The sequence below is a fragment of the Mustela nivalis genome, assembly GCF_964662115.1.
Source record: "Mustela nivalis genome assembly, chromosome: 15".
Taxonomy (NCBI): Eukaryota; Metazoa; Chordata; class Mammalia; order Carnivora; family Mustelidae; genus Mustela; species Mustela nivalis.
Genome location: NC_139034.1, coordinates 65804791 through 65831110, shown reverse-complemented (window position 1 = coordinate 65831110; position 26320 = coordinate 65804791). Strand labels below are relative to the sequence as shown.

Sequence of the window (26320 nt, the reverse complement as noted above, 5' to 3'; positions counted from 1 at the left end):
CTCTTTTAGCTATGAAGACACAAACTAATGTCAAGAAAGCACAGCAAGTATCAATTGACCGAATTCAATGATCTTGTGTTCTGGGGTTTTAAAGTTATTTTTTTTAAACTTTCATCATATATGTTGGAATAGATGTCACTGTGAGTCAGATCACTGGGAGTTAATAAAAGTAATGAAAATTATCTTGTTTTATAACTGCTACAACTAGAAAGAAAAATATAAGTTCAGTCATTTATAAATAAAGTCAGAAATGGCTTTATGCCAATCTTTATAAATTTCTAATTTAATCAACACTTCAGAAGAAAAACGTGAGCCAAATACATTTTTGGAGTAACAGACAAATCTCCTTGACCCTCTTGCATTATCAAGTTCAGTTTTGCTCTTTTAAAAACAATCATTTCTACTCTGGTGATATAAGCCCAGTATTATGTAGTAGATATATTTGTGCTCCGTAATATTTGAATTCAAATGAGGAAATAAGCATCAAAAATATCAAATGCTTGATTAAGAACAACCAGAAGAACTTCAATCCATTAAGTCTGTGTTACTGCTCTCAGTTAAATTAGGTACATTGTGCCAGTTACATATTCTTACATGTCTATCCAAGATGCCTCTTTGCATATTATTTATTAAGTATCTGGTCTATGTAAGATATATCATAACTGCTAGAGGCCAAATAAGTAAAGACACAGTCTCTGCTTCAAGAAATTTATAATCAAAACAAGTATAATAACATTGAATGTTTTTAGTAGTCAAAATCTATGATAAATTTATCTGGGTATGCTACTGTGGGTCATTACCTGGCATATCACTAACCCACGGTGCCATTTGAAGTTGGGATTGAGAATTTTGCGTTAAATTAACATCAATATTAAAAATTAATATCACTAGAAGTTCTTGGGTGGTTCAGATGGTTAAGCATCTACCTTCGGCTCAGGTCATGATCACGGGGTCTTGGGATGGAGCCCCATGTTGGCCTCCCTGCTCAATGGGGAGCCTGCTTTGTCTTGTCCCTCTGTCATTCTCCCTGCTTGTTCTCCCCCCACTCTTTCTCTCTCTCTCATAAATAAAATCCTTAAAAAATAAAAATTTAAAAATTAACATTTAAATCAATAATAATTTTTTCTAAGGCAATTATTCATATTTAAATGAAGAAATTTTCATTTTGTACCACAGTTCCTGGACTTTTGTGAAAACTCTGAAAGTACTTCTGTTATAACTTTATTGATTTTATACCTCTTTTAAGAAAATTTCAGCTTTTGTTCAGTTTTTCCATAGCAGACAGAACAGGATGTTTTCAAGATGTTTATAAACAATGCATTAGCTCCGCAATGAATAAAAAAAGAAGAAAGAAAATGGGAAGTACTAAATCCATGGTATTTGTAATATATACACTGAATATTTGATTGCCCTTTTGAAAGTTGCAACTTTCTGGCTTCCTGGCTGGAGGCTGGGGTAGTATTAGACCCTGGGGCTCTTTGATATGTAATTTTGTGGTTTGTGTTTATGAGCAAAAGTGGGGTTCATGAGGGTATGGTTCAAGCTTTATTGCTTTGTCTTTGGAATAAATGTGCATGGGAATTGTAAGAAATTATTAAGATTCCTAGAAATTCTTTATTGCTAGGGATGACTCATAAATCTTCTGTAACAACCTACTGTTTCATATCACATAATCAATAATTATCATCTTTAGCTAAGGTAAAAGAATCTATGGGAAAACACTGATAACTAGATTTCTTCTATTTCAGGATTACTTGATTTTCGCTGAAATGAGTACTTCAGAATCTTAAAATAATATATATATTTTAATCTTCTCATGATGTTTTTCCCATGATAGATAAATATATCCATGTGTACTCTGTTATTTGTTGTGTTTTCCAAAGTTCAGAATGATTCTCAAAATAAATTATAACAATAACAAAATATGAAGGCAAACAATCATTTTAAAACTATTTTAGTAATTATTGGCCAAAGGTCAGGAAAAGCATTTTATTAGGCATAAGTTAATTGGTATCCTCTAATAACTTCTGAGATAAAATATGTATAATTATGAGACAGAAATCAATCATGAGGGTTTTAAAAACAAATAATCATATATTACATAACTGACTTCTTAACATTTTATGGGATTTCACTATTTTGTTTTAAACATCCAAGTAGCATATATTCTATCATTTTTAACAGAAGTCAGTAAGGATACCTGAGAAAAGCCAATGTTTCCAAAATAAAACATAACCTGATTACCCGTGTTACAATATAAAATACTGTCATTCAAGTGTACTTTCATACTAAGCGTCCGGCTTCCTCTGTGTACTTTCATACTAAGCGTCCGGCTTCCTCTATTGTTCTGATTAAAACAATTTAATTTGAGGGACGCCTGGGTGGCTCAGTTGGTTAAGCAGCTGCCTTCGGCTCACATCATGATCCCAGCGTCCTGGAATCAAGTCCCACATCAGGCTCCTTGCTCGGCAGGGAGCTTGCTTCTCCCTCTGCCTCTGCCTGCCATTCTGTCTGCCTGTGCTCGCTCTCTCTCTGACAAATAAATAAAATCTTTTAAAAAAAATAATTTAAATGTTTGTAATTTAAATGTATTTAATTTATGTAAGATGAGTTACATAAAGAAGAAAAACCACATAACCATATAGGGTGATGTATCGTTAAGTGTTTATCAAAATTCAAAATACATTTTTGATAAAAAGTCTAGATAACTAGCATTTTAGCTAAATAGGAATTCATTGGAATTTTCTCATTCTTATGAAGAGCATCTACAAAATCTTTTATTTGTCATGATAAAGAATCGTGAAAGATTGGATGTTTTTCTGCCAAAGGCAATAACACACAGTAACTGGCAAGGATATTCACTCTATTAACATCTATTCAGCATGGTACTAGAAATTCCTAGTCAATGCAACAGATTGAGGGAAAAAAATAATTAAAGGTAGAGAGATTGGAAATGAATCAATGAAAAATGTATCTATTCACAGGATACATAAATACATATGTAGAAAAGTCAAAGAAAATGAAACTTAAAACTCACTTAAATATTAAGTGAGTTTACTAAGGTTATAGGATAAAAAGTCAGCATGCAAATAAAAGCAATGTAAAATTAGGAACGTTTTTTTTTTTAGGAATATCATTAATAATGGCTCCAAAAATATGACATAATTAGGTTTAAATCTAGCAAAAAATGTAGAAGGTTTGTATGCTTAAAATTATAAAATCCTGACAAAAATAAAAATAATTAATAATAAAGTTACCATGTTCAAAAACATATCAAATTTAACAAAACATATGAGAAAATTTTCATAACCTAGAGTTAACAAAGAGTACTTAAAAATGACCAAATAATGAAGAATAAAACACTATCCACAAAAGAAAATAAGTTTATACCTCAAAATTTATCAAAATTAAAACATTTACTCTGAGAGGTCTCTGTGATAAGGATGGAAATACAAGACAAAGACTTGGGGGAAATATTTGTTTGAAAATCTTGCATTTGTCAAAGGATGTGTATCCTTAATATATAAGATACTCCATAAACTCAAAGGTAAAAAACAATTAAATTATAAAATCATCAAGAGATTTAAACAGACACTTAAAGAAGATATAAAGATTGAAAATAAACATTTCAAATGATCCTCAATTTAATTAAGCATTAGAGAAATTAAATTAAAACCATAATAAGATATCACTACAAACTTATTAAAAGAGTTAAAATTTAAAAAGATAAAATGTGAAATTTTATAGTGATGGCAAGCTAACTTGATCTGTCAAACTTTGCTAGTAGAAAAGTAAAAAAATGCAGCCACTCCAGAAGAGTTTGAATGTTTTCTATAAAATTAAAATCCACTTATCAAATGACAGGATAATTGTACTTCTGGGCATTTATCCTAGAGAAAGGAAATGAAGTTTATATAAAAAGTTGTACAGCGATCTTCAAAGCCACATTCTACATAATAGCCATCATCTAGAAAAAACCTGAAATTTCTTTCCATGAGCAAATGAATTAAAAAAAAAAACTTATAGTACAGATAGAGTGGAATATTGCAACCTAAGAAATATTTTCATAACAAAATCCTCTAAATTTTGTTTCTAATTTTTTTTTATTGCTCTAAGGTTTACATTTAGGTCTGTCAACAAACCATTTTGCTATAATTTTGGTATCAGGTATCAAGTATAAGTCAAGGTATTTTTTACTTTCATATATATGTTCAGTTTTCCTTTACCGTTTGTTAAAATATCTATCCTTTCTTCATTGAACTGTCTTGTCACTTTTTTCAAAGATCAGTTGAACATATTGTGTATGTTGATTTCAGAACTCTTATATTCCATGGATCTCATTGTTTATTTCTTCACTAATACTACACGGTCTTGATTATTTTAACTTTATCGTAAAGTCTTAATATAAGGTAAAGTAACTCTTTCAACTTTGTTATTTTTAAAATTATTTTTGCTATTCCAATTCTTTTACCTTTTCATATAAATTTTAGAATTGTTAATATTGTTAGAAATTAGAAACACAATTGATAGCTGTATATTGCCCTTGTATCCAGAAATCTTGCTGAACTCACATTATTTCTACAAAGTTTTGTGCAGATTTCACCGTAAGTTTTACATAGACAACCAAGTTGTTCTTTAGAAAAATTTTCACTTTCCAATCTGTATTTTTTTTCTTTTCTTATTACAATAACTAGGACTTCCATTATAATGGTATTTTAGATGGGTGAAACTAGACATCCTGATTTCTCAGGGAAACAGTTCAGCCTTTCACAGATTAGAATAATGTTATCTGTAGGGTTTTTACAAATTTGCAATATGAGGTTAAAAAACTTACCTATTCTTAATCTGCTGAGAGTTTCTTTTGATCAGATGTTGAGCAAATGCTTTTGTAAGTCTGCCAAGGTGATCATGTGACTATTCTGCCTTTTGTAAATATAGTGAATTACAATGAATTTTATATATTGAATTATCCTTTCGTACCTCATGTTAACTCTAGCTATCCCGTATGTCTTTGTGTCTGTGTGTTTGCTTGTATGCTATTTTAATGTTTACAAAATACTGTGGAAATATACTGATGAAAAGCATTGTTTTGTGGTTTCCTTATTTCTTGAAATTTGTTGAGTTTAGGTAGTAAGAAGTGCTGATTGCATAAAACAAGTTGGAAAATGTTCTCTCTTCTCCTAGTGTTTTTAAAGATTAAAAAACAATGTTATTGAATCCTTAAATATCATATAAATGTAACAGTGAATCTTTCTGGGCATGAGGTTTTCTTTATTGGACAATTTAGGCAGAGAATTCAACTTATATAATAAAAATTGTGTTATCATGTTATGTGTTTCTTCCTCAGTATGTTTTGGTAATTTAGGACTTGACTTTCAAGGATTTTTATCTTTTGCACCTAAATTTTCAAATTTATAATAATGAATTTTTTCATAGTACTTACATATTAACCTTTAATGTCTACATGACACAGAAGGATATTCATTATCCCTTTCATTCCTGATATGAGATATTTTTGTTTGGGGTTGTTTTATGGTGAATTTTGCTAAAGATTTAATACTTTTTTCAAAGAACCAAGTTTTGTTTCACAGCTTTTATCGTACTCTTTTTTCCATTTTAAATAATTTCTGCTGCCATATTTTTTGTTTACCTTATTCTGTGTGGTATGAGCTTAATTTATTATTTTCTTTAATCTATTTTCCTAAGGTGTAACACAGATCTATTTGAAATTTGTCTTCTAGGTTAATATATACATATAATAAGTTTTTGTTTAAGCATTGCTTTATTGTATTCCACAAATTTTATGATGTATTTTCCATTTAATTAGAAATATTTTCTAATTTCTCTTGAGACTTTCTCTTTAAACTATGAGTTATTTAGTAATATTTTGTTTAATTTTGAAATATTTGGGAAATACATATATTATAAAATGAATTTGTTATTGTTTTTTTTTTTTTTCTCACATGGTGAAATGGATATTCCCACTTTCTAACATCCAAATAAAAGTCCAGTCAGCACGGCACCTGGGTAGCTCAGTTGGTTAAGAGTCCAACTCCTGATTTTGGCTCAGGTCATGATCTCAGGGTCATGAGACTGAGCTCAGGTCAGGATCCATAATCAGCAGGTAGTCTGCTTAAAGTTCTCTCCCTTTCCCTCTCCTTCTTTCCCCTGCTCATGCTCTCTTTCACTAAAATGAACAAATAGATCTTAAAAAACAAAGAAGACCAACCAGTAAATATTAGTGACTAGGAACAATTACCTTCCTTCCTTGGGGACCGGATTCTGATAAGAGGGAGGTTTCAATGATTATTCTGATACTGATGGTGGTAGTGTAGATGTTATGAATTTCCATAACAAAGTAGAGGTGGACTGTTTAAAAAAAATGCAATGCCAATCATTTCTTTATGTTAGCTACAGAACCTCAACAACATTCTCCATATTATCAATAGGGCCAGAATGAGTTATATTTTATTTTTTTTATTTAAATTCAATTAGCCAACATATAGTACATCATTAGTTTCAGATGTAGTGTTCAGTAATTCATCAGTTGCACATAACACCCAGTGCCCCTTGTCCAATTACCCCTTCCCTCAACCCACCTCCCCTCCAGGAACCCTCAGTTTATTTCCTATAGTTAAGAGATCTCATGTTTTTTCTCCCTGACGGCTTCCCATTCTATTTTCCCTCCCTTCCCCTATGATCCTCTGCACTACTTCTTATATTCCACATATGAGTGAAAACATTTAATAATTGTCTTTCTTTGATTGATTTATTTTGCTCAGCATAATACCCTCTAGTTCCATCCACATCAATATAAATGGAAAGTATTCATACTTTTTTATGGATGAGTACTATTCCATTGTATATAAATATACCACATCTTCTTTATCCAGTCATCTGTCAATGGACATCTTAGCTCTTACCACAGTTTGGCTATTGTAGACATCGCTGCTATAAATAGTGAAGTGCAGGTGCCCCTTTGGATCCAATGTTTGTGTTCCTTGGGTAAATACCTAGCAGTGTAATTGCTGGGTTAAAATTCTTAAAGGATCTCCGTAACATTTTTCAGGGTATCTTATATTCCCACCAACAGGGTTAGAGGGTTCCCCTTCCCCTGCCTATCCTCACCAAAATTTGTTGTTTCCTGTCTTGTTAATTTTGCCACTCTGACTGGTGTGAGGTGGTATCTCATTATGGTTTTGATCCATATTTCCCTGATGCTGAGTGATGTGGAACATATTTTCATGTGTCTGTTTGCCATTTCGATGTCTTCTTTGTAGAAATGTCTATTCATGTCTTCTTCCCATTTCTTGACTGCATTTTTTTTTTTTGAGTTTTGAGTTTGGTAAATTCTTTACAGATCATGGGTACTAGCCCTTTATCTGATATTTAATTTGCAAATATCTTCTCCTATACCATAGGTTGTCTTTTAGTTTTGATGTTTTCTTTGCTGGGCAGACTCTTTTCATCTTGATGAAGTCCCAATACCTCATTTTTGCTTTAGTTTCCCCCGTCTTTGGAGATAGGTATAAAAAAATTTTCTATGGCCAAGGTTGGAGAGTTTGCTGCCTATGTTCTTCTCTAGGATTTTGAAGTATTCCTGTCTCACATTTAGGTCTTTCATTCATTTTGAGTTTATTCATTTTGAGTTTCATTCATTTTGAGTTCATTCATTTGAGTTTATGGTCCAGTTTCATTCTTCTGCATGTGGCTGTCCCATTTTCCCAACATCATTTGTTGAAGAAACTGTCTTTTTTCCATTGGATATTCTTTCCTACTTTGTCAAAGACTACTTGACCATAAAGTTGAGGGCCCATTTCCAGGTTTTCTATTCTGTTTCATTGACCTATGTGTCTGTTTTTGTGTCAGTACCTTACTGTCTTGATGATTACAGCTTTGTAATAGAGCTTGAAATCCAAAAATGTGATGACACCAGCTTTGGTTTTCTTTTTTAACTTTCCTGTGGTTATTCAGAGTCTTTCTGGTCCCATATAAATTTTAGGATTATTTGCTTTAGCTCTGTGAAAAATATCCATGTATTTTGATTGGGATTGCATTGAATGTGTAGATTGCTTTGAGTAGCATAGGCATTTTAACAATATTTATTCTTCCAATCCATAAGCATCAGATGTTTTTCCATTTCTTTGTGTCTTCCTCAGTTTCTTTCATAAGTGTTCCATAGCTTTCAGAATATAGATCCTTTACCTCTTGGTTAGGTTTATTCCTAGGTACCTTATGGTTTGGGGTGCAATTATAAATGGGATTGACTCCTTAATTTCTCTTTCTTCTGTCTCATTGCTAGTGTATAGAAATCATTGATTTTTATATCCTGCTACTTTGCTGAATTCCTGTACAAGATCTAGCAATTTTGTGGTGGAGTCTTTTTTGTTTTCCACATAGAGAGTCATGTCACCTGCAAAGAAAAAGAATTTGACTTCTTCTTTGCTAATTCGAATGCCTTTTATTTGTTTTTGTTGTCTGATTGCTAAGCTTAGGACTTCTAGTACTATGCTGAATAATAGTGGTGACAGTGGGCATCCCTGTCATATTCCCACCCTTAGGGGGAAAACTCTTAGTTTTTCTCTATTGATAATGATAGTCACGGTGGGTTTTTCACACATGGCTTTTATGATATTTAGGTATATTCCTTCTATCCCTAAACTGTGGAGACTTTTAATCAATAAAGGATACTGTATTTTGGCAAAAGCTTTCTCTGCATCAATTGAGAGGATCATATGGTTCTTGTCCTGTCTTTTATTAATATGATGTATCACATTGATTGATATGAGGATGTTGAACCACCTAGCAGCCCAGGAATAAATCTCACTTGGTCATTGTGAATTATCCCTTAAGAGTACATTTGGATCTTATTTGCTAGTATCTTGGTGAGAATTTTGGCATCGATGTTCATTCAGGATATTGGTCTGTAATTCTCCATTTTGGTGGGGTCTTTGTCTAGTTTTGGGATCAAGGTAATGCTGGCTTCATTGAATAAGTTTGGAAGTTTTCCTTCCCTTTCTATTTTTTGAAACAACATCAGAATAATAGGTATTAGTTCTTTAAATGTTTGGTAGAATTCCCCTGGGAAGCCATCTGGCCCTGGACTCATTTGTTTCTTGTGAGATTTTTTTTTTTAATTATTATTACTGCTTCCATTTCTTTGCTGGTTATGAGTCTGTTCATGTTTTCTAGTTCTTCCTTTTCCAGTTTTCATAGTTTTAAGTCTAGATTGCCTAATTTCTTGGCATATAGTTGCTCACAATATATTCTTTTTTTTTTTTTTTAAGATTTTATTTATTTGACAGACAGAGATCACAAGTAGGCAGAGAGGTAGGCAGAGAGAGAGAGGAGGAAGCAGGCTCCCCGACGAGCAGAGAGCCCGATGTGGGGCTCAATCCCAGACCTGGAAATCATGACCTGAGCTGAAGGCAGAGGCTTAATCCACTGAACCACCCAGGCACCCCTCACAATATATTCTTAAGACTGCTTATATTTCCTAGGTATTGGTCATTGTCTGTATTTCCTAGGTATTGGACATGATCTCTTTTCTTTCATTCATGATTTTATAGATTTGGGTTCTTTCTCTTTTCTTTTTGATAAGTCACAATTATTCTTTCAAAGAATCAGCTTCTAGTTCCACTGATCTGTTCTTTTTGTTTATATTTCAGTGAGTTTTGCTCTAATCTTTGTTATTTCTCTTCTCCTGCTTGACTTAGCCTTTACTTACTGCTCTTTCTCCAGATCATTGAGGTATAATGATCCAGGTTATCCTGTGTATTTGAGACTTTCCTAATCTTTTGAGAAAGACTTGTATTGCAATGTTCTTCCCTCTTAGGACCACCTTTGCTGTAGTCCAAAAGTATTGAACAGTTGCATAATTTTCATTTGTTTCCATGAATTTTTCTTAATTCTTCAATTTCCTAACTGATCCATTCACTCTTTAGTAGGACATTCTTTAACCTACATGCATCTGAGTTTCTTCCAAATTTCCACTTGTAATTGAGCTCATTTCAACACATTATGGTCTGAAAATATGCAGGGAATAATCCCAATCTTTTGGTACTGGCTGAGACCTAATTTATAACCCAGTATGTGATTTGTTCTGGAGAATGGTTCCATGGGCACTCAAGAAGAATGTGTATTCTCTTGTTTTTGGATGAAATGATCTGTATATGTATGTGAGGTCCCTCTGATCCAGTGTGATATTCAAAGCCTTGTTTCCTTGTTGATCTTCTGCTTAGATGACCTATTCATTGCTGTGAATGGGGTGCTGAAGTCCCCTACTATATTGTATTATTATCAATGTGTTTCTTTAATTTTGTTATTAATTGGTTTATATAATTGGCTGCCCCCAAGTTAGGAGCATAAATTTTGTAATTGTTAAATCTTCTTGTTGGATAGACTCTTTAAGTAAGATATAGTGTCCCTCTTCATCCCTTACCACAGTCTTTAGTATAAAATCTAATTTGTTTGGTAAGAGGATTGCTACCCCAGCTTTCTTTTGAGGTCCATTAGCATGATGAATTGTTCTCCATCCCCTCACTTTGAAACTGTAGGTGTCTTTAGGTCTAAAATGAGTCACTTGTAGACAGCATATGGATGGGTCTTGCTTTTTTATCCAAACTGTTATCCTGAGTCTTTTTCTTAAGATTTTATTTATTTATTTATTTATTTCACACACACACACACACACACACACACACACACACACACACAGCAAGAGAGGGAATACAAGCAGAGGGAGTGGGAGAGGGAGAAGCAAGCTTCCCACTGAGCAGGGAAGGCCAAAGCAGGGCTTGGTCCCAGGACACTGGGATTATGGCCTGAACTGAAGGCAGTTTAAGGGCTGAGACACCAAGGCACCCCAACCCTGTGTCTTTTGATTGGAACATTAGACCATTTACATTTAGAGTAACTATGGAAGTATATGAATTTAGTGCTATTGCATTACCTGTAACATCCCTGTTTCTATAGGTTGTCTCTTTCTTTTGGGTCTGTGTTATTTCCAGTCTCTCTTTGCTTACAGGATCTCCTTTAATATTTCTTGGAAGGTTGTCTAGTGATCATAAATTCTTTTAGTTTCTATTTATTCTAGAAGCTCTTTATCTCTCCTTCCATTCTGAATGACAGCCTTGCTGGATAAAGTATTCTTGGCTGCACATTTTCTCATTTATTTTTCCTAATATATCATGCCAGCACTTTCTAGCTCACCAGGTCTCTGTGGAAAGGTCTGTTGCTAGTCTAATGTTCCTAAGACCTATAGGTTAAGGAGTTAATGTTCCTAATATGCCTGTAGGTTAAGGAGTTCTTGTCTTGAGTTGCTTTCAAAATTTTATCTTTATCTCTGAAATTTGCAAGTTTCATTATTTATGCCAGGGTACTGATCAATTTTCATTGATTTTTAAGAGGGTTTTCTCTACGTCCTGAACTTGAAAGTCTGTTTCCTTCCCTAGATTAGGAAAGTTCTTGGCTATGATTTACTCAAATATACCTTCTGCCCCCTCTCTTTCTTCTTCCTTTTGGCCCCCCAAAATTCTAATATTGTTTCACTTTATGTTGTCACTGATTTCTTGAGGTCTCCCCTTATAGTCCATTAGTTGTTTTTCTTTTACTCAGTTTCCTTCCTTTCCATCATCTTGTCTTCCATGTCATGACTCTCTCTTCTGCCTCATTTATCATAGCTGTAAGAGCATCTGTTTTAGACTTAATCACATTTAAAGCATTTTTTTAAAAGTTTTTACTTATTTATTTGAGAGAGAACACAAGCAGGAGAAGTGGCAGAGGCAGACGGAAAAACAGGTTCCCCATTAAGCAGGGAGCCTGATGTGCAACTTGATTCCAGGATCCTGGGATCATGACCTGACCCAAAGGTAGACATTTAACCAACTGAGCCACACAATGGCCCCTCAGTTAAAGCATTTTAAATTTTGGCCATATTAGATTTTATTTCTGCACTAAAAGATTCTCTAGAGTCTTTTATCCTTTTTTCAAGCCCAGCTAGTAACTTTATATTTGTTACCCTGAATTCTAGCTCTGACACTTTACTCATATCCATAGTGATTAGATCTGTGGCAGAGAGTATAACCTGTGGTTCTTTCTTTTGTTGTGAATTCCTCTTTTTAGTGATTTTGCCCTGAGAAGAATGGGCAAAATGAGATGAATGAGAAAGCAAAATCAAAAATATCAACCATGACCCAAGAGAAATACACACTAGAGAAATCCAAAGAGGTCAGAAATCAAAAAAAGAAAAGAAAAAGACAAAGGGGGAGGGATATAATCTCTCAGGTGGACAAAACAGGATGATCCACTTGCTTCTCAATATATTTTGGTCTGTTTGTTAGAAAGTACTAAATACCAAAATTATTATTATATATAGATATAGAAAGTATATCTATCTTACTATCTACCTATATATATCTATATATCTATCTATATAGATCTATAATATCTATAAAATGTAAATTTAAAAGTGAATTTAAAAAAGAATTAAACAAAGAATTGATAAAACAAGAAACTAGTTGAAAATGAAGAAAAAAAGTAAAAAGAACAAAAGAAATTTAAACTGAAAAAAAAAAGAATCATGAGAACAAACCTCAAATTCTATATAGTTTTTTGTTTTTTTTTTTTTTTTCCCCCCAGAGTGAGGAGTTTTGCAGTTCTTTGTGCTCAAAAACTTGGTATTTACCTGATAGTCTAGGTGGTCTTTTGGAGAAGGGCCTGCTGCTCTGATTCTTTCAGGGAGCTCTGCTTGGATGGAATTGTACCACCCCTTACCAGGGGGTCAGGCTCAGTGTAAGCTGCTTCGGGTTGCTCTATGTAACTTTTGTTCCCTGAAGGCATTCCACACCACTTTAGAGGATGAAAATAAAAATGGTGGTTCCCCTATTTCCAGCCCAGGAGTGAAAGACTGTGGCCTCCTCTCTTTTGTCAACCCTCCAGGAAAAGCAGTCTTCACTTTTATGTGTGCCAAACTCTGCAGACTCCTGCAGTGCAAACTCATATGGATCCTCCTGAGGGAAGAAAAAGGGTTACCAGGAGCCTGCTGCTTGCAGCCTCCCTCCACCCCCTGAAGGAGGATGGTGGTCTCGTTTCTGTCCTTTGTAGGGCACCACATGGGGGGGGGGGCAGTTACTCAATCTTGCAGTAGTTCTCATTTTATGACAAATGGACCTGAGAGCCCACTCCCAGGCTTGCTGACCATAGCTTTTTTCCCTGCTCCAGTGCTTGCGAACTCTGCCTGCTCAGGCACCCTGTTATTCTTTCTGTGACCACAGGGATCCTGAGATCACACTGTCCCACCTAGGACCTGTCCTGCATCACCATCTGGGCACCTCTCAGGCAAGGATGTCTCTCAGTGGAGCAGACTTCAAAAAGTTCTGATTATGCACTTGGGGTTTATATCACTTCGCAGTAACTGGCTTATGGAGGTTCCCCACTCCTGCCATTTATCTTCTCATATATCCCCTCAGATTCACTTCTCCACACTTCCTACCTTGCAAAAAGTGGTCACTTTTCTATTTGTAGAATTTCAGCAATTCTTTTCTTATATCTCAGGTTGAATTTCTAGGCATTCAGAATGACTTGATAGATATCTAGCTAAATTCAAGGGACCAGATAAAATGAGGTCCCCTAGTCTTCTGCCATCTTTAGAAAGCTACAGAATGAATTTTGAAAGTTAACATGTAAGGCAGAAAATGTAATTACTTAACAATTCCAAAGGATTATTTCAAATCTGCTCTCACTGGCAAACATTGAGAGATATAAGAACCTTCCCAATGTCAGAATATCATTTGGCAAGTTATATATATCTCATGGGATACATAACTAGTCTAATCAGAGGTCAACTTTATCAATGTCATTTGCAAAAGAACACGTAGTAGACACTTCAAGTAGAACTAACTACTGATAAGTGGACTGACAAGAGCTCATGCATTAACAATTTGATTTTAGGAAAAAATGAAAGAAGTGCAATCACACTTTATATTCAAAGCCTGCTAAGGGTAATGACCTACACATACAGTTGTTCCACACTTCACTTGATTGGTTAACGTCTGAAAGTTTATTCATCTCTAATCAGGTTAGAAGTGAATTAGAGTGCATTTATATTCATAATTATAGTCACATCTAAATCAGTAGACCCAAGAAATTTGATATTTCCCATTCTGATACTGGCATTCTCATAACCCTTTGTTTATTTATACTTTTTAAAAGCCATGTTTTGCCCTATCATCAATAGTACTGTTGCTAAAATAACATAATATAAATCAAAAAATTATCCCTTTCAATATATACCATGGTTTAAGCTAGAGACGCTTTGAAAAAGTCATAATAAGAAATAAAACACACTTAAAAAAAAAACCTTGAAAGATTATGAAACTATTTACTTTAAAAATATGAAAGGAAAACTTGTAATCTCTCTCTCTTATGCACTCACACACACACACACACACACACACACACCCCTTGAAAAGAGATTAAAGTAAAACTACTATTGAAATCCAGCTGAGTATGAAAGGGTAGTTCAATATCCTGGTTCCAAAGAGAAAAGAATTCTCTAAATCTACTAGGAAAAAACAATACTCTACATACATACCCAAATGCACTTTCAACATTTCTTATTTGAATTCACTTGCTAAAATTAAGACATTCGTTTGGCCCAAGCTCCTTTGGTTTTAGCTAATGTACTGATTCCTTCAACCACAAATGACTATTCAGTTCTCTGTGTATCTTGGGTTCAGGAAACATGTCATTGGACCAGACACAAAAGGCTCCTCCTCTTTTGGAGCTTAAATCTTGTAGAATATGACAAATAATAAACAGCAAATAAATAGCAAAATTACGGAATTATTTAAAGGAAATTTTTCCTAGGCAGAAAGAGCAACTGATACAAATGAGGAAAAATATGTATGACACTGATATGACCATAGAACTGTCCAAAATTGGGCCAGAGTGTAGTGGACTCAGTGTGAATACAGGAAGATGATAGCAAGTTAGTTCGGAGTGGTTGGCAGGCCCAGGAAGGACAGAGACTTCTTGGGATAGAGGGAAAGTTTTATGGTCAGTAAAGCATAGAAAATAGTACAATAAAGGACAAAGCCATTCTCCTTTATACATTATTTTTAAAATAACTTCTACTGCTAAGTCCTAAGGGAAATTAAAAAAAAAAAATACAGGATCCTCTTTGATCCAAGAGACCTGTTTTTCTTCCACACCCATCATCAACATTTGCCTTAATATTTTATGAGATATTTCATCTCACTTAATAATGACATTCAAATACTGAACAAAAATAATTATAATTTTTGCTATGTAATGTCAGATTAGCCAGAATCCTAGTTTTCTAATTTAGATTTATCAGAAAAGAATGGTTTACTGACATAGGCCTAAAATAGACATACATATTTTTAGAAGGTAATGGTTATGCTTCTGTCATTTTCAAAGAATTTCATTTGACCTCTCTGACAGAGAGCTCAATATGCCTGATAACACCTGTGATATGTAATTTCAAAGGAAGTGCCTGAATTTTTTTATGGCTCATCAGATCCACTCTGGCCAGTTAGTGTATATCAATAATTACTGCACATTCTAGAAAAGAAGATTTATATGAAATTTATAAATTATAATTCAATTATCCATCAAAAAAGAGATATGAAAACACAGAAGGTGAGTGTGAACCATGACAAATTGGATAAGCTTTCACACACCATTAAACAGACTTGACAAGTCATGTTAGGGGGAAGACTTTTGCACTTTTTCATATTGCTTTCTCATCACTTGTTCCAATTATGTCTCTCTGTAAATGAGGTCCATAAATGCGGTTAAAAACAGTTATCTAATGCCAGTTTCCTGTTTAATAGTCATAAATATAATAAAATGATAATAAAAAGATAGTTCATTAAAATGAACTATCCCTTACTAAACATAAAATTTATTATATTTAATACATAGCACCATCTAGTGAAATTTGAGGGGAATGTGTAACATACTGAATATGATGCAAAACAACTTTGCAAATCTTAGGGATTAGATCTTGTGCATAATTATGTGTTTAATTTTCTCCTAGAAATTTCCCAAGATATAAATAAAATATTGCATCCTGCACATTTATATATGCCACAGTTTTTAAATGCTTGTTTTTTATATTGATATATTTAGACAACCAGTAAAATCATCTCTTTCTACTCAAACACACAAGCAATCATAAGCAAGGTTTTATTATTTAAACAGGTATTTGGGTTTTTGTCTTTTTTTTTTTTTTAAGATAAATTTATTTCAGAGAGAGAGAGAGCACACACACACGAGTGGCAGTGGCATAGGGAGAAGGAGAAAGAATCTCAAGTCTGACCTGGGACTCCATCCCAGGACTCTGAGATCATGACCTGAGCTGAAACCAAGAATTAGATGCTTAACCAACTGTGCCACCCAGATACTCCTAAGCAGGCATTTGTCTGATATTAAGAAAATATAACCTGAAATAAGTCAACCATAATATATGAAAGTAGAGTGATACACGTAGTATGTATGGTCTCTCAAAACCATTCACAAGTTAAAGACAGGAGAATAATCAGGATATCTAAAACACACTTCAATCTTTTTTATTCAAGGAATGTCCCTAATAATTTTTAATAATACCATTTGATGGTCTTTTGTGTAAAATAGTGGCTAATAGTTTATGACAGTTGTCATGATAAATTTGACATGTTGGTGCGCAAAATACATTCTGGCTTCTTTTAAAATATTAAATACTGGGTGGCTCAGTAAGTTAAGAAACTACCTTCGGCTGAGGTCATGATGCCAGAGTCCTGGGACCAAGTCCCGCATCCGGCTCTCTGCTCACCAGGCAGCCTGCTTCCCCCCTCTCTCTGCCTGCCTCTCTACCTACTATGTGATCTCTGTCAATTAAATAAATAAAATCTTTTTAAAAACAATAAATAAATAAATAAAATAAAATATTAAATACTGAATATCAGTTATATAAAATTAATATGTGTGTGTATATATATATATATAATTATGTGAACATCATATCTTATTCCTTGTGCTGATTTCCTGCCACTATAGCAGAGTTCATTTATGTGTAGCCTTAATATTTCCACACTAACACATAGGTTACACAACTGATTTTGACCATCAATGATGAGAATGTATCATACTTTGTGAATAAATTACTTTTATAATTTTAAATGTTTATTTATGTAAAAATAACAAACCCATTACATAGTAACATTTTTCATGAAAAATTTTTTCAAAACAAGAAAAATTTCTTGAAAAGAGTAGTAGTGATTTACCTTTTTTGCATATGAGTAAATTATTTTGAAATGACAACAATGTTTTAAAATTGTCCTTGCAATAAAAGTTGTATAGGGATTGAATAATATTTTTTAAATAAAGGGAGTAAGTCATTATACAATAAGATGTGGATTTCTTTTAGATTTCATAACTGGACTTTAAAGACAATTCTAAAGAGATAAGTTTAAATAACTTTTGTAATAATTTCAATTAAATTAATTTTATTATTTAGCTATTCAGTAAATATTTATCAACTATCACTAACTATCAAAATAATGTATAAGAGGGGAAGTGCATCAGTGATGAGAATATACTGTCTGAACTTCCAGCTATGAAAGTATAATTGACCAGATGCCTAGGTGCTATGCTCTCAAATCCATTTCCATGTGTGCTCCAAGTCCAGACTTTCTACAGTCTCCTCCCAACCAGTGACTAAGTTGACAGTATGATATAAAAATCCAGACTCATTTCTGGAAAACACAGGACTCTTCTGACAGTCATCTTTGACTTAAGAACTCCACATCCTTGAGAAATTTGCTTAGATTGTTACTGACTATAAAGCTTCTACCAGCCTTCCCTCCCTGTCTCTTTCATTGGGGTCAGACTTACACTGCAATTTCATGGTTCTCCCTGATTATCCCAACTCCGAGATCTCAGCCCATATTTTTCTCATGGTTCTTTTTTCTAATAAAATTATTGCACACTTAATCACATTTACTTCCATTTGCCTTTACCTCTAGGGGAATTCCAAAGCAGGGTCTGAGAAGGACCATTTTTTTTTTTTTCCTCAGAATGATAGATACTTACTCCAGATGTTCATTTGCTTGTTTTGTTTTGTTTTAGTTGTTTTTAAAAGATTTTGTTTATTTATTTATTTGAGATAAAGAATGAGCAAGAGAGAGAGCACAAGCAGGTGGAAGGGCAGAGGTAGAGAGAGAAGCAGACTCCCCATTGAGCGTGAAGTCCCACACAAGGCTTGATCCCAGGATTCAGGGATCATGACCTGAACCAAAGGAAGACACTTAACCAACTAAGCCACCCAGGTGCCCCTTCATTTGTTTTTTTTTTTTTTTTTTTTTTTTCTTTTTTTTTTAAGTATTTTTTTTTAATTTATTTTTTTTTATAAACATTGATACACACATAGCTAAAGCCTGCACAACCACATAGATGCTAACAGAATACTCAATCCACAGGCTTGGAATTCCACATAGAATAGCACTGAGTAGGGGACACAAGGGCAAAATTTAACTCTAAGTTACGGCCATCAACAGGTCACTTCAGAACCCATGTGCCCAGGGATTAGTAGCCAAGCAAAGAGGTCACTATAACATGAGACATAGTTGACCTTGATGAGTAGAAAGAAACACTGTTCTTAGACAGTAGAATAGGGAAGATGTATAGAACCCTGTTGATCCACTTGGATAACCTCTGCTCCATTGGTACTTCTATGACCCATTTTAACTCTCAATACAGACACATGTCAATACTGGGCTGAAAAGAATGGTATGATTTTCAAGGGATCAGGCCCATCTGGAATTAATTTTTGGGTCATACTACTGAATAAACAAGCATGAACTCTGAAGAGATAACTGAGATTGGGAGGGATTTAGAATGGACAGTGGTGTTGGGAGAGGGTATCAGTTGTTACTTCAAGATCAGTTGCATCAGTGGAGGCTAAAATTTATAACAGTACACTTTTCTAAGTTTTTCCTTATTTAAAAAACAAAACAACAACAACAACAACCAAAAAAAAAAAAAAAAAACAGACTCCAGAAAACCACGGAAGAACTACCCTAATCCGTGTAGAGAAGAATCTACAAGAGGTAGACTCTGGTAGCCATGAGAATGGGAGCATGAATGAACAAGAGCCCTAGCTGCTGTGCACTTAAGTTCATCAACCACATATGCATTGAAGCCAAATTTCTCACTAACTGCTCCCAGCTAATGACAGAGTGGCAAGGGCTCTAGGGCTGGCCTATTCCAGGAAGACAAGATTCAACTGATTGCCAGACTAGGCTCCAGAACTCTCCAGTCACTGTGCTCCACTCTTCAAAGACTGAAAAACAGTCTCAGATTCTTTTACATGTATTCCTATACTCTCCATGTTCCATGCATTCCTATTGCATTCCCAATAGGAATGCAGCCTAGTGTTGCCGCATGCCAAATTTGCATGGTAGCATAGTGGATCACTCAGCCTTACCAGCCTCCTGCCCATTTTCTCTCAGGAGACATTTCAGGCTTTTTCTCTAATAACATTCTTGAATGTTTAATCCTGAAGCACAAAGTCAAAACAGCCCAAGACAGTAGTTATGCACCATGTTAGGAATTACTAAATATACTAAATTTATTGCTTCTGCTGATCCAAACCTAGTAACATTGTAGGTGAAAAAAACCCTTCCATCTTTGAATTAAAATGCTTCCTGCATTTAGAAAGGCTAAAATAAAAATTCATATGAGGTAAGTACAAAAAATAAGGCACACATTTTCATTATAGGACATAGGATAGGTAAAATAGAATAGAAAATCTGTTTCCCAAATCACAGCTCAAAGAAACATGGAAAGAACCCCAAAAGTTCAAATTAGGAGACTCTGCTCAGAAAGAACCAGTTACCACAGAAATAAATGGTATTATTTATGCTTAAATCCTTGTATGTAAGGGGAAATTATATACCGGTCATCAAGTTTTAAATATCATCTCGACAGAGTTTTCTAACACAACCTGTCCTCATTTCTTTGCAAAATTTTATGAGTAAGTGAATTCCCATAAAAGTCTGGATACTAAAATTTAAAACTATCAAACTTTTATTTTTAGGGTAGAAATTAGAATTTCTGCTTATGGTATTCTCTTTGGTATGGTACATTTTTGTGAAGAGTTTAAGCATACCTATATAGGGGAAGTTCCTACTTATTTGTTCTGGAGAAACCTAAAAGAATTAGTTAAAATACATTCATTTCAAACTGCACATCCTAGATGCGATGGAACCTGGTCTGTGTAAGTAGGTGTGTGGTTACAAGTACACCCACAGTAGACATTAGGCTAGTTTGTTTCCGCAACATGGTGATAGACCCTGGAAGAGGGAAGGGCAGAATGAGCATGTCTTGAGTTGTTTTGTTGAACACTAAAGGTTAATATCTAAGAACTTAAAAAAGGATCGTGTGCCTCTATTTGCAGTAGTTAGAAATATGAAAAAGTCAGATATAAGACTTCAGGAAGTAAACAACAAAGGAGGTAGCAGTGATGCAGAACAAGGAATGACTTACATAAGAAAGAAATCTCAGGAAATATTTATGCAATACAGAGAAATTTATTGGTACTGCTAGAATATGTCCCCTTTGGTGATGTTGGGGATTTTACTTTGGGGATAATGAAGTAGAAATAAGCAATCTCTCTGTACTAAAAATTGATCTGGATAAAACCATATATCTAAACAGTCTCCAATCACAAGCTGACATATTTGATCTTCTTTAATTTGGCTTGTATCTATATATCTAACCCTATTTTTTTTTAGCAATCCTTTAGCAGACAAACATAAGCTTTAATACTGGGCACTAAAGAAGTCTTGCCCCAGAGTGAAGAGAAATCATGACTTCTCTATCTATTGCCTGCCACTTTCATCAATGAAAGATAGTGCCAAAAAACCAGCTACCAAAATCCTTTTATCTGCATAGTAATTTAGACACTTGGGGATTATGAGTGTATATTTTTGTTTTGTTTTGATAGATGAACTACAGAAGGAGGAAACTGTGTTCCTCATATTAAAATAGCCCTTGCCATTTACCCTAGCACTACACTTAGGAATGTAGTTCCAGATACACTTTCCCAGAAAGGTCAAGCAAATGATCTTTTATTGCAATACAAAAGAAGGAACCTGGGATATCCATGCCACTAATATTTTGAATTATGAGTCTATTACTTAGGAAAGGCATGCAGTAGAGTATCATTGATACATATTTGGAGACATAGCCTTTCTATATTAACATATCCTCGAGCTAGGAAGCTTTATTTCTTTTATTTTTGACTCTAGTAAGTTGATGCAGTCTATGATGCAAAACAAGACATATTATTCATTACTGACAAGTTTTGAACCTTCTTTAAAGTTCTCCCTTACACATTCCTAAATCTGTTGAAAATAGGCTAAGATTATTTTATTCACTTTTTAAAATTCAATGCCTCCTTAAAGTAGTGCCTTATACAGCTTTCATCTTCTAGGGTAAAGGCAGAAAAAAAGTTAAATATTTTCATAAATTAGAGATACTAATTTAGTAAAGTTACTTGTTTTCTTGATTGTAATGAATATATTTTTGTTGACACAAGCAAAAAATATAGAAAAAAATAAAACAGCAACAGCAGAAGTGTCACTATTAAAATTGGTAAGGACATCATGAATAGTATCATTATACTAATTACCCTTATTTATGTAAATCACCCATAAAAGTCCCAGAACTCCAGGTCTCCGCACATCTCCTATTTGCAATTACTCCTCATAATTGTCTTTTAATACTTTTAATACTTCTTTGTATAGGTTTTATTTCTTCATATTTTATACTCCTTAACATTGAAAATTCCTCCAGTACATAATCTAGAACTCAACATTCATTATCAAAGAAATTCCTAAATCAATTAGCTCTTCTCTGAACATTCCTGAGTCTCCCCCCAAGGACTAAATTTTTATTATTCCTAAATTTTTAATATGTGGGAGTGGTTTTCTTTTTCTGTTTTTTTCTTTTTCTCCCATCCCTTACACAATGGGCCCAGAATTGTGGTATATATATTTTCTGGCCCCTCATTCTAGATTTTAAAATAAATTCCATTCTTTTTCCATAAATTCCCAATTTTCAATCTCACATCATCAGATTTTATACTATACAATCTCTCTCATGATTGTGGTCATTTACAAACATGGATTTTATTTCTCTTTAGTTTTTAGACTAGCTATCAGACAATGAATAAATTATACTCCCATCAAGGAACATTGACACAACATTTCTGATTATTAGAAATAAAAAGACATTTGTAAAACATTGTAAAACATTTAAAAGAAAAAAATGAAGAAAAGAGCAATAAAAGATTATCAGAATGTTAAATTTTTAATAGCAGAACTGGAAGCTATTCAAAACTGAAAACATTAAAATTCTATAGGATGTGTGTATGTGTGTGTACATATTTAGTTAGAACTCCTAGCCAGACTATTACTCCAATGCAGACTGAATATGCACACTCTCAAAAAAATGCCTCCCATTTACCATGTCATGAAACTACCAGAAGATGCTTTCAATGACATTAATGTAATAAACCATGAAAAATGAAAACGCTGAATACAGAAGTTAGAGAGTTTATGACAAATGAGAGATAAAGATAATTATCAAAAAGATGGCTAAAGAGTACCTGGGTGGCACAGTCAGTTAAGTGGCATACTCTTGGTTTCAGCTCAAGTCATGATCTCAGATCCTGGGATTGAGCTTGGCATCAGGTTCCCTATCCAGTTTGGAGTTGGCTTTTTGGAGCCTGCTTAAGACTTTCTCTCACTCTTGCCCCTCTTGCTCTCTTTCTCTCTCAAATAAATAAATAAATCTTAAAAAAAGAGGAAGACGGCGATGATGATGTCAAGGATGACATTAAACAAAATTGGAAGACATATGTAAGTGAAAAGTACCAGTAACAAAAAGTTCATATCAAGACAGGTAAACAAAAACACCCAGGGGTAAGGTTGATAAATGACACAAGGATTTCAGGGAGAATTCAATTTCAGATAAACTACTTTTTTAGTATACAATGCCCCAACTAATGCATAGACAAAGATAAAAGATAGTTAAATTTGTATTTCAAATAACTTTTTTTGTGTAAATATATTTGCTAAATCTAAGTTACCTTATATATGAAAGATAAGACCATGAAATGAACTTCTAGATGATTTGACATTTAAGCATATTTATATATACTGACAATATCTTAGAGGCTTAGAAGAAAACAATCTCAGTTACTTAGTAAGTTAAGCAAATGGAAAAATACATTAGAAAGTCTGGAAATAAAACTTCACTTAAAAAAGAAAAAAGGAGAATTTCTGAGGGGAGGAGTCAAGATGGCAGAGAAGTAGCAGGCTGAAATGACATCAAATAGCAGGAGACCAGCTGGATAGCTTATCGAACCATTCCAACACCTACAAATCCAAAAGGAGATCGAAGAGAAGAAGAGCAACAATTCTAGAAACAGAAAATTGACCACTTTCTGAAAGGTAGGGCTGGCGGAGAAGTGAATCCAAAGCGACAGGAAGATAGACCACGGGGGAAGGGCTCCCGGCAAGCAGCAGAACAAGGGAGCACAAAATCAGAACTTTTAATTATAAGTCTGCTCAACTGAGGGAGATTGCTTCAGAGGCTAAGCTGAAGTGAAGCCCATGCAGGGACAACATGGTCTCAGGTCCTGCAGGGTCACAGAAGGATCAGGGGTGTCTGATTGTCGAAGAGCTCACAGGTATTAGAGCAGGAAAGCCAGCTACAGAGACGGAGCCAAGGAGTGAGCTTGCAACTCAGGGTTACCTTAAATTGTGATCCATGGCACATACCACTGCTCTATGTGCAGGGACTCCACAAGATCCAGGGAGAACCCCTGGAGAGCTCAGGGGTCTGCAGGGTTTAAAGACTCCAGGTGGGGCTGTGTGCCAGAGACAGAGACACTTGCTCACAGACTGGGTGAGCTTGAAGGACAGCCAGAGGCCAGGGAGACGGGAGTGATTGAGTGCTTTCCTCCGAGGGCGCACTGAGGAGTGGAGCCCTGAGCTCTTGGCTCCTCCGGGCTAGAGATTAGGAGGCCACCATTTTCATTCCCGCCTTCCAGAACTCTATGGAAAGCATTCAGGGAACCAAAGCTCCCGAAAGTGAACCCGAGCAGATTACTTACCTTGCCCCTGTAAGGGCGGTACAATTCCACCTCAGGCAAAGACACTTGAGAATCACTACAACAGGCCTCTCCCAGAAGATTAGCAAGAAATCCAGCCAATATTTTCATTGAAAATAGAAGGAGAGATAAAAAGCTTCCAGGACAAACAAAAACTAAAAACACCAAACCAGCTCTATAGGAAATATTGAAAGGAGTCCTCTAAGCAAAGAGAGAGCCTAAAAGTAGTGAATCAGAAAGGAACAGAGACAATATACAGTAATAGTCACCTTTCAGGCAATACAATTAAACTAAATTCATATCTCTTACTAGTTACCCTGAATTTAAATGTGCTAAATGCCCCAATCAAAAGACACAGTTATCAGAGTGGATTAAAAAAAAATAATAATAACCCATCAATATGCTGCATACAAGAAACTCATTTTAGACCCAAAGACACCTCCAGATTTAAAGTGAGGGGGTGGAAAACAATTTACCATGCTATTGGACATCAAAAGAAAGCTGGGGTGGCAATCCTTATATCAGATCAATTATATTTTAAGCCAAATACTATAATAAGAGATGAGGAAGGACGTTATATCATACTCAAAGGGTCTGTCCAACAAGAAGATCTAACAATTTTAAGTATCTATGCCCCTAACATGGGGGCAGCCAACTATATAAACCATACAATAACAAAATAACTATGTAAACTATATAAACCAATTAATAACTATATAAACCAATTAATAACAAAATCAAAGAAACACATCACAATAATACAATAATAGTAGGGGACTTTAACTATCCCCTCACTGAAATGGACAAATAATCTAAGCAAAAGAGCAATAAGGAAATAAAGACCTTAAATGACACACTGGACCAGATAGACATCACAGATATATTCAGAATATTTCATCCCAAAGCAACAGAATACACATTCTTCTCTAGTGCACATGGAACATTCTCCAGGATAGATCATACCCTGTGTCATAAATCAGGTCTCAACCAGTATCAAAAGATTGGGATCATTCCCTGCATATTTTCAGAACACAATGCTCTGGAGCTAGAACTCAATTACAAGAGGAAATTTGGAAAGAACCCAAATACATGGAGACTAAACTATCCTTCTAAAGAATGAATGGGTCAACCAGGAAATTAAAGAAGAATTGAAAAATTTCATGGAAACAAATGATAATGAAAACACAACAGGTCAAAATCTGTGGGACACAGCAAAGGCAGTCCTGAGAGGAAAATACATAGTGATACAAGCCTTTCTCAAGAAATAAGAAAGGTCTCAAATACACAACCTTACCCTACACCTAAAAGAGCTAGAGAAAGAACAACAAAGAAAGCCTGAACCCAGCAGGAGAAGAGAAATCATAAAGATCAAAGCAGAAATCAATGAAAAAGAAACAAACAAACAAAAACACAATAGAACAAATCAATGAAACTAGAAGCTGGTTCTTTGAAAGAATTAATAAGATTGATAAATCCCGGGCCAGACTTATCAAAAGAAAAGAGGAAGGATCCAAGTAAATAAAATCATGAAAGAAAGAGGAGAGATCACAACCAACACCAAAGAAATACAAACAATTATAAGAACATATTATGAGCAATATATGCCAGCAAATTTGACAATGTGGAAGAAACGGGTACATTCCTAAAGACCACAACTGAACCAGGAAGAAACAGAAAACCTGAACAGACCCATAACCAGAAGGAGATTGAAGCAGTCATCAAAAATCTCCAAACAAAACAGAGCCCAGGGTCAGACAGCTTCTCAGGGGAATTCTAACAAACATTTAAAGAAGAACTAATTCCTATTCTCTGGAAATTGTTCCAAAAAATAGAAATGGAAGGAAAACTTCCAAACTCATTTTATGAGGCCAGCATTACCCTGATCCCAAAACCAGACAAGGATCCCATCAAAAAAGAGAATTACATACCAATATCCTTGATGAACACAGATGTGAAAATTCTCACCAAAATACTGGCCAATAGGATCCAACAACATTAAAAGGATTATTCACCACAACCAAGTGGGATGTATTCCAGGGCTGCAAGGTCAGCTCAACATCCACAAATCAATCAATGTGATACAATACATTAATAAAATAAAGAACAAGAACCATATGATACTCTCAATAGATGCTG

General features: G+C 34.5%; 1 long non-coding RNA gene across 1 annotated transcript in view; it reads right to left on the bottom strand.

The window, feature by feature from the left end:
* The window catches only part of LOC309849310, a 37559-nt gene extending 13389 nt beyond the window's left edge, over window positions 1–24170 (bottom strand). The window contains exon 1 of the long non-coding RNA XR_014303644.1: window positions 23827–24170. This is a non-coding gene — a long non-coding RNA (uncharacterized lncRNA). The remainder of the gene's footprint in view (window positions 1–23826) is intronic.
* Between the last annotated feature and the right edge of the window lie 2150 nt (window positions 24171–26320).